Raw genomic sequence first — 10,776 nt, 5'->3', positions numbered from 1 at the left:
TCAAAGGTAAGCTTAGTTGAGCATCAACAGGTAATTGTTTAAGTATTGGATGTTCATTTGCTACTTTTTGGATTTGGTTAAAATGCGTAGTTCATTATTGATCTCAGAATATCGTTATTGCAAATTTAGATTCCATGTTACTTAATATTTTTTCCATTTATCATAGCTCATTTTTCTTGTCCTTTGGTTGTTACAGGATGTTGCAAGTTGATTTCCCACTGGGGATGCTCAAGGCAGGGAAGCATGTGCTTCAAGCTCCAACTTCAAAGAAAAAAAAATCATGAAATAAACCGAACCGAGCCAAAACCGAACTGAAAAAAATCAAAACCGAACCGAACCAAATAGTAATTTCGGTTTGGTTTCCGGTTTCGGCCAAAAACCGAATCGAACGGAACCGAACCCACCCCTAATCCCAACTCATCGTCAACCCCCTTTATAAATATTTAAAGGTTAAACAAAACCTATTTTTATTTATTTAAACACCATTTCAGACCATCTTCAATGGTTGGGCTAAAAGCCAAATATTTTAGCCTGGAAAATTTAGCTTTTAATCCAGAAACAGTTTTTTTGCTCCAACCATTCTAACCTAAAATTTTAGCCTGGAATTATTAAAGAATGAATTTAGGCTATTTTTGTGGATAAATTAATTTAAAAAAAATATGTAGACTATCCTAAATTAATTTTATGAACATTTTAATCTAAAAAAAAATTAAATTATGATAAATATTGAAAATTTTAAATTCTGATTTCTAGGCTAAATTTTGGGGGGAATCTGGCATTAGTTTAGCATTTAGCATTTAGCCCAAATTTTCCCCTTGGGTTGGATTGGGTTTGGGGGGAAATTTTGGGGGGTAATTTGGCTTTTAGCCCACCATTGGAGTTGGTCTCAAAGGAAGAAAAAAAATATATAAATAAGTAAACAAATAAGCTGAAAGCCCACACCTTTAAAAAGGTCAAGTCTTTCCCTCTCCTTTCTCTCCACCTGTCTCCCTCTCTCCTTCCCAAAACAAGACACATTTATTTGTGACTTCCCCTCATTCCCTCATCTGCTTGAGCTGTTAATTGAGTTCTAACCATGGACGGTTAATTCTAAACCTATCAAACAATCAAATCATCAAAAATCCAATTCATTTCATTCGTTCTTTTTTTATTCTTTCCATTTTGTTTGTTTCATCTCGAATGGGAAACATCGTCGAAAAAGCCGGTCGTTGTTTCTGCAACGCCGGGGAAATCTCCCAAGCGACATGACAACTCCGTCGTTTCGTTGGACCCGCTTGACGAGGGCCTGGGCCATTCCTTTTGCTACATCCGGCCCGACTCCTCCAATACGACGTTGTCCAAAGTCTCGTCCGAAGAGCTGAACCCGCCAACAATGACGTTTCGGTCAATCTCCGGCACCTCCGTCAGTGCCAACACATTCATGATGCTCTCAACTTCTCTCTGCAAGCTCTACCCGTACAGAGCAGGCTGGATCGGGCGGCGAAGTTCGAGAGCTCCATCTCGTTCGCCTCCATTCCTCTGCAGCCGGTTCCTCGGAAGTCGTACCAGGGAGTTTCGGGGCTGGCTCCGATCGAGATAGGCTTCTTGTCGGGTCCGATAGAGCGAAGCTACTTGTCTAGCCCAATTGATCGTGGGATGTATTCGGGTCCGATCGAAAAAGAGTGGCATTGAAACAAAACCCAAAATAAGAAGCTTGATGAAGATTATTAGAAGAGCGATTTCAAGCGTCGTGATTTGGGGGCAGAAATCGAGCATTTCTCAGTTGAAAAGCAGCATTTTGGTAAAAGAATCGGATTTAGAGAAGGTAGGGGAGAATCAGAATAGGACTTGCAGTAGTACTAATTTGAGCAGCCATGTGAGTTTGAGTAATGATAATGAGGATGGTGGGAGTGGACATTACTCGATAGGAAGCCAGAATCTTCAATGGGCTCAAGGGAAAGCCGGCGAGGATTGAGTTCATGTGGTTGTTTCGGAGGAACATGGCTAGGTTTTCGTGGGGATTTATGATGGGTTTAATGGCCCTGGTGCTCCTGATTACTTGCCTTCCAATCTTTACTATGTTGTGCACAAAGGAACTCAAAGGGTTGCTCTGGAATGACAAGTTCGAAATTGAAATCGAAAACGCAGAGATAAATTCATTGAACACGAATGTGGATTCAAGTTCGTTGAAGGAAACTAATCGAGCCCAAATGGGGAATCGGATGCCTGATGGAGTTGACTAGGGGAATTATGCGTTAGAAAATGGAGAAATGGATGAAAATGCTAATTCACTGAGAAAACAGAGTAATGTGTTGGAAAATAAGTTAGAGGGGACTTAGAGGAGGTGGAAGTGTGAATGGGATAGAGAAAGGCCAGTGCTTGATCGGAAGTTACAGCATAATTTAAAGCGTCCAGAGTCGGTTGGTGTGGCGGGTGTCAACCCCTCAGATGTTCTTCAAGCACTTTAAGAGGCATTGAGGAAGATAAAGGATGCATTTTGGACACTGCAGATAAGATGGTGACTGAGAATCCTGAGTTGGCTTTGATGGGTTCTTGTGTTTTGGTAATGCTGATGAAGGGAGATGATGTTTACTTGTTGAACGTTGGGGACAATAAGGTTGTTTTAGCTCGGAAGTCAGAACAAACCGTTCGGCGGAACTTAGATCGGATAAGTGAAGATGAGCCTTCATTTGATTCGTCAAATGCTGATGAAAGTTACAGTTTAAAACATTTGACTGCGCTTCAGCTCACCATGGATCATAGCACATATGTGGAGGAGGTAAATACATTATATAATTGAAGTGCATTTTGTTTTTAATTATCTATCTTGGTGGTTAATCTTGAGACTAATTAATGTCTTTTAAATTGTAGGAAGTTCAAAGAATAAAAAAGAGCATCCCGATGATGCATCTGCGATAATGAATGACAGAGTGAAAGGTTATTTGAAGGTCACTCGAGCATTTAAAGCTGGCTTTCTGAAACAGGTACATTTTGACTTTATGCTTAACAAGAATGTAAGATGCTGATTCATTACTTGCTTAGCAAGTCAAAGTGTTAGAACGTTTTGGTTTAGTAGAAGTATTTTAGACATATACGACACATGTATGAGAAATGTTTGTGATCACATAAATGCTATTCATCGCGTCACATAATTTAATTATCTGTTCGTTTGCAGCCGAAGTGGAATGATGCATTGTTAGAAGTGTTTAGGCTCAACTATGTGATAGACATATATTGTGTGGCTGAGATACTGCCACTTGTGTTCAGATTAGAGAGTTAGTTAATCAGTTTGTTAGGAATATTGAGAAGTGTATAAATACTATTGTATGAGATTGCTTAGCAATGAAGAAAATCAATATATCGAAATTTTCTGTTTTCTACTTCTTTCTCTAGAATTTCTCGAATCTTTTGTTTCTCTCGCTACATTTTCTGTAGGTTAATATGGTATCAATCGCCATTAAAGATTGATCAGCTTCTTCGATCCGAGTCTTCCGTAGCTCCAACATTTTGTCTTCCTTTGAATTCTTGCTTCTTGAACGAGTTTCTTGATCAATTTGACTTCGTCTTCTCTGATTTCTAGGGTTATCTTGTTCCCTGGTGCTCTGTAACTATGATCTGGTTGGGTCATCGCCTTCTTTAATTATTGCACTCCAGGAGTTTGATGCATTGTCTCAGTGAGTTTCTGCAGAAATTTGGTTAATGTACAACGTGTAATTCAACAACGATGGTAACTACTTCTCAACTTCAACTTCTTCAATCCCCAATAACTGCCCTAGTTTCATCAATTTCTACATTTATGAATGTTAAGTTGGATGATTCGAACCATCTCAATTGGCATTTTCAAATGAAATTACTGCTTGAGAGTAATAGAATTCTAAGGTTTGTTGACGGCACTCATCCCTGTCGTCCTCGACATTCCCACAATCTGGAGATTTTGGTGTAAATTCTTCAAATTCAATGACTTTTTCTGATAGTGATGAGTATTTGATTTGGATGATGCATGATAAAGCTCTGATGCAATTACTCACTGCTTCTTTGAGTCCAATGGCTATATCTTGTGCTATTGGCAGTACAAGCTCTAAGGATTTCTGGATTCGATTGCAAGAACAGTTCTCCACTGTCTCCAAGACTAGCATATTCCAAATGAAGTCCAATCTGCAAACAATTAAAAAGGGATCCGATTTTGCTGCTCAATACTTGCAGAAAATCAAAGAGGCTAAAGATTATCTTTCTGCTGTTGGGGTGTATTTTGTTATGAAGATATTGTCATTCTAGTGTTAAATGGCTTGCCACCAGAGTATAATACATTTAGAACAGTAATAAGGGGGCGTGATAATGTTATCTCTCTAAAAGAGTTTAGGATACAATTACTTGATAAAGAAGCTATTTTGGAATCTACTATCAATGCGCCATTTATGACCGCTATGGTTGTAAATAATTCATCTTAGAGGGCACTTAATCAATCTAATTTTGTATCTGGTGGATTCAAGCAGTTCAATGCTCACAAAAACAAGGGCAAAGGCAGGTTTCATCATAATAACATGAATTATTCATCCAGGCCATACTTTCTCACTCAAACTCATGTTCTCTAAACTCTAAGCCCTGGTGTTCTTGGTTCATTTCCGCATTAGCAACAATCCAGTCCTTCTGCTCCACCACTACTATCCTGTCAGCTTTGCAACAGTGATGGCCATTATGTGCCTTTCTGTCCATCAAATTCTTATGCGAAGTTAAGATGTCATATTTGTGGCAGATTTAATCATAGTACATGGTTCTGCTTCTACAATGAAAAAGATCATAACTATATTAGTGCTGGCAAAAGTTCATCTCACTCTCAAATAGTTTCTTATCCACAACAAGGGCATCTATATTCTCAGATGTCTTCTTATCTATAGCAAGGATCTTCATCACATTTTCATGCCCAACAACTACTTTAGTCTCAAGGACCAATGCAGGCTTTCTATACTATGGTGACACACCCATCTCCTCCAGTAGCATCTTCATCTAATTCACAAGTGTGGATAATTGATTCTGGCGCAACGAATCATATGACTGCTGATCTCTCCAACCTATCTCTAGCCTCTCCATATTCCATTATGAAGTCATCCAAACTGCCAATGGTGAAGGTTTGCATGTATTTCAAATTGGTAGTACTGCTCTAAAACCATCTATACATCATATAAAACTGAATTATGTGTTAAATGTCCCAAATTAACACTGAATCTCCTATCAATACATCGAATCTATTGGGATAATAATTGTTGGCTTATCTTTGAAGCTTCTATTTTTGGATCCAGGACAAAGCCATAAGGATGGTGCTCTATAAAGGGATGTGCAGTAATGGACTCTACCCAATCCCATCCCTAGCCAATGTGTATCCTGCAGCTTCTCAAAGCATTGTTCCAAATAAAGCTTTACTTGGTCATCTTATTACCTTTACTACCTGACACAATAGATTAGGACATCTATCTAATTATGTTGTGTCTCTCATGTTGCATAAGTCCAAAGTTGCATTTACAAAAGAATCCAATCTTATTATGTGTCAAAGTTGTCTAGAGGGTAAATTCTGCAAACTTCCTTTTGCATTGAGTGTCAATAAATTTGTAATTCCTTTTGAAGTAGAGCATAGTGATCTTTGGGGTCCTGCACCTTGTAAATCTGTGGATGGATATAGGTACTATGTTACCTTCATTGATGAATGTACCAGGTATTCCTGGATTTTCCCGTTGATTAATAAATCAAATCTTTGTGCCACTTTCCTTGCTTTTCATGCTTATGTTCTCACTCAATTCTTTGCCAACATTAAAATATTGCAAAGTGATGGTGGTGGTAAGTACATTAGCAAATCTCTTTAATCTTTTCTTCTCCAAAAGGGCATTTCCCATCAAAAATCTTGTCCTTATACCCCAGAACCAAATGGCATGGCTGAGCGAAAACACAGACATGTTATTGAAACCATAATTACTTTGTTGTAAACTACCATTTATCTCATTAATAGAATGCCTACTCCCATTCTACATAACAAGTCTCCTTTTAAAGCTTTATATGGTGTTGTTCCAGTGATTCATCACTTGAGAACGTTTGATTATGCTTGTTATCCTTTCTTAAGACCATATACTGCTACAAAACACCAAGCTAAGACTACCAAGTGTGTATTTTTGGGGTATGCATCTAAATTCAAGGGGTTCATCTGTTATGCAGTTTCTCAACATAATTTTTTTGTGTCTAGACATGTGGTGTTTAGTGAACATAAGTTTCCTTATACAGATTTATTGACACAAACCACAACCCACTCTATCAATTATGTTAAAATTATTGTTATGCCATTTCTTCATGTGGTCACATCACAGAATGTAGTCACCATACCTTCATCTAATACTTCCATTCTTACTGAGTCTCCATTCCATTCCCCTTCTGCTCTAATGTCTTCCCGTTTATCACCAACCACATCTCTTTTCCTTGATACACAGAGCTATACGTAGTCCATTACAGGTGTAGTTTCAAACACTAATCCCATCCCTGTGGCACTTGATCATAGTCCTGATACATTGCAAGTGGTTTATCCCATACCACCATTGAATATACATCCTATGCAGACTAAGAGTAAGAGTGGTATCAGCAAGAAGAAGGTTCTTTTGTCTACACTTGCTACTTTCATGGATGTTGACTTGTCCATGTGTGAACCCAAAACATACAAATCTGCTCACAAGAGTTCTGTGTGGTTTCAAGCAATGAAAGAGGAGATAAATACTCAAGGAACATGAAGTTTAGTTCCTTTACCAGAAAACAAGAATTTAGTAGGATGTAAATGGATTTTCAAACTCAAGAGACATTCAGATGGTTCAATTGCAAGGCATAAAGCTAGATTGGTTGCCAAGGGATTTAGTTAAGAACCTGGTCTAGATTACAGTGAGACCTCTAGTCCAGTTGTTAAACCCACTACAGTGAGGATTGTTTTAGCACTTGTTGCTCACTTTAATTGGTCACTCAGGCAACTAGATGCCAAGAATGTGTTTCTCCATGGAATCTTACAAGATGAGGTGTATATGGCTCAGCCACCTGGCTTTGAGGATCCCTAGAATCCAACTCTGGTATGTCAATTGCATAAATCTCTTTATGGATTAAAACAAGCCCCAAGGGCATGGAATGACAAGTTTACTTCTTTTTTGCCTAAGTTGGGATTCCATAACATTTATTCCGATTCCTCATTATTTATGAAAATTGTTGGTACAAATATTGTGATATTGTTGTTATATATTGATGACATTATCATCACAGGCAGTGCAACCACTGAGATCCAACAAGTCATCAGTGATTTAACTTCTGAATTTGACATCAAGGAATTAGGTCATCTTCACTACTTTTTGGGAATTCAGATTTCCAAGATTGCCAATGGTTTATTTCTGTCACAACAGAAATATGCGCAGGATTTACTTGTCAAAACAGAAATGCTTGACTCAAAAGCTTGTGAAACACCATGTTTGCCTTATAACAGATTACTCAAGGATGGGTGAACCTTATTCTAATCCTACTTTATATAGGAGTGTGGTGGGTGCCTTACAATATCTAACATTTACAATACCTAACATAGCTTTCTTTGTGCATTAAGTCTGTCAGTTTATGCAGAATCCCGTGGTCTTTCATTTCACTGCAGTAAAAGGATTTTGAGGTATTTGAAAGACACTATGACTCTTGGCATTACCTACTCTAAAGGGGACTTGGCATTACATGCTTTTAATGATTCCGATTGGGTTGGAGATCCCAATGATCGGCGATCTATAACAGGCTCAGTTGTGTTCTTAGGGAATAACCCTATCTCATGGTCCTATAAGAAACAACAGACAGTATCAAGATCTTCCACTGAAGCAGAGTATCGTGCTTTATCTTCCACTGCAACAAAACTTGATTGGATTAAACAAATCCTCGCATTTCTGCATTTTACGATACCTGCAACTCCTGTGTTATTTTGTGACAACCTTTCTGCTATAGCACTGTCTTTCAACCTAGTACAACATCAACAGACAAAACACATTGAAATTGATGTGCATTTTGTTCGTGAACGAGTTTCCAAGAATAAGCTTTCGGTGCAGTTTGTGTCTTCAAATGAGTAGTTTGCTGACATATTAACCAAAGGCCTCAGCTCCTCATTGTTTCATTTTCATTGTAACAATCTCATGTTAGAATCATCCAAACATGAGATTGAGGGAGGATGATAGACATATATTGTGTGGCTGAGATACTGTTACTTGTATTCAGATTAGAGAGTTAGTTAATTAGTTTGTTAGGAATATTGAGAAGTGTATAATTACTGTTGTATGAGGTTGCTTAGCAGTGAAGAAAATCAATATACCGAAAGTTTCTGTTTTCTACTTCTCTCTCTAGAATTTCTCGAATCTCTTCTTTCTCTCACTACATTTTCTGTAGGTTAACACTATGTTGGGACTGCTCTTTACCTCACCTGCAATCCGTCACTCTACCACCACAAACTCAGCCCGAGAGACGGGCTCTTAATATTGTCTTCTGATGGACTCTACCAGTACTTCATTAATGAAGAATCTGTCTCTGAAGTTAAATTGTTCAACTCTTCTTTTCCTGATGGAGATCATGCCCAACATCTCATCGAAGAAGTGTTGTTTCAACCGGCGGTACCATGATGACATTTTGGTCATTGTAATTTCATTGGAGGGAAGAATATGGAGATCATCGGTGTAAATAAACATGAAAGCTGCAAATAGGAAATTCATCCACAGAAGGGTTGGGTGGATTTTGCCTTCCATTGGTTTAATTGAACAAATTTTCCCCATACCCTTTGTAGCATACCCATTCCACCCCCCCCCCCCAAAAAAAAAAAAATTCATGTTAGTGAACATAAATGTTTGGAAAGAGAGTTCTTGGTTTTGGTCCCATAATGCAATCAGAAAATAGTAACCCCTTTGCTTCTCCTAAGTTCTAAGAGCATTGTGACAAAAAATAAAAAATAAAAAAATTTCTTCCGCTCTTTCTGGTGATCATGGACCGAGCTGTTAAATCGATTCCATGTTCGAACCTTTTCCAATACAAAAAATAACCATGGTTGTCTAAATGAGCGACTTGCATTTGAATGCATGTACCAATCAAATATCAAGTGAAATGAGGTTTTTACAAATCACAAATCATTAAAAAAAAAATATTAATGACATCAGATCAAATATTGACCACATTTCAGATTAAATATCGACAAAATCAAAAAGTGATCATTACGTAATTGAAACTTATAATTCATTATTTCATCCAAATCCATAACGAGTTTTACAAGGGATAGTAGTAGTAGCTAAAAATATAACATAGATTTCATCAATCTTTGTTCATGGTTCCCTGACAAAGGAAAAGAAAACAGAGTTGTTGGGGACAAGAGTCTGTGATTCTTGTCCTGGAGTTGAAGTTGATCCTTTCGTGGACATGGAAAAGTACACAGCAGATTCTGACTTCACTTTCAACTTTTGTGATGAAAGTCAACATCATACATAGTAAGAATCTTAGGATTAGGAAAGATGGAGCAGTTGATGTTAATTAAGATTCTTAATCATGTTTATTTAGTTCAAATCCAACCTAATAAGGTTAAAGGGTTGTGGAAGATAAAGTATCAAGTCACTCTCACCTCTCTGCTTCTGTTTACCAAATCTAGAAAATAAAAACCGCTTTTAACATCTACATACATCATAATCAACACCTTTTTCTAAGGACCTAGAGAAAAAGAAGCATATTGGGTTAGGTATTAGCTAAATTTTTAGAATTAAGATTATCTTCCCTCTTATTCTCATCCCCTTCCTTCCGCTCATATTCTCGTTCCCTTCCCTCCCCTCTTCTTACACTTTGTGTTTTGTCTTTTTGTCCCTATAAAAAAATCTATATAAGATGTTGATATGGCTTAATTGTAACCGTTCAAATAAGAGGGAAATGAAAGGGAGAGAGATTAGGAAGGGAGAGAATCTTCCTCCGAATATATGACTCTCCTCCATCTCTTGCCATTTATGATTAGGTATAAGAATAAAAGGTTGAGTAGGCTTAGTCTCACAATGGGCTAACAATAATGTGGTTCAAATTCACATTTAGCGACAATCGAACCTAATGTGAATCCTAGAATGCCATTACGCTCGGTTTTATGCCATATCTTCACCTTTGGTACTTCTTGATCTCCAATCCTCACCCCTAACTCATTTGCACCTTCATTCCCACTAAACTTGCACTCCATATACTCTCTTTTTGACCTACTTAGGCGAAGTTCTTTAGATTGCAACACTTCTCGCCAAAGGTTAAGCTTTGCATTTACTCCCTCATGAGTTTCATCTATAAACACTATATCATCTGCGAAAAGCATACACCAAGAAATATCATCTTGAATATGTCCCATTAACTCATCCATTACCAATGCAAAAAGGTAAGTACTTAAAGATGAGCTTTGATGTAATCCTACAGTTATGGGAAAACTTTCGGTTTATCCTTCATGAGTTTTTACATCAGTCCTTGCTTCATCATACATATCCTTTATAGCTTGGACATTTGTTACTCGTACTCCTTTCTTCTTAAAATCCTTCAAAGAATCTCTTTCGGGACCCTATCATATGCTTTTTTCAAATCTATAAAGACCATGTGCAAATATTTTTTCGTATCTCTATATTTTTCCATCGATCTTTGTAAGAGATAGATTGCCTCTATGGTGGAGCGCCCTAACATGAACCCAAATTGATTGTCTAAAACCCCTATCTCTTGCCTCACTCTATGCTTAATTACTCTCACCCATAGCTTCATTGTATGATC

At 37.7% G+C, this 10,776-nt stretch overlaps 1 pseudogene; it reads left to right on the top strand.

The window, feature by feature from the left end:
- Positions 1–1,179: 1,179 nt before the first annotated feature.
- On the top strand, positions 1,180–8,691 carry LOC126620248 (probable protein phosphatase 2C 4; annotated as a pseudogene).
- Positions 8,692–10,776: the final 2,085 nt, after the last annotated feature.

This window comes from Malus sylvestris, chromosome 4 (genome assembly GCF_916048215.2).
Source record: "Malus sylvestris chromosome 4, drMalSylv7.2, whole genome shotgun sequence".
Classification (NCBI taxonomy): Eukaryota; Viridiplantae; Streptophyta; class Magnoliopsida; order Rosales; family Rosaceae; genus Malus; species Malus sylvestris.
Note: the sequence above shows the minus strand (reverse complement) of the source record. Positions and strands in the feature narration are given on the sequence as shown.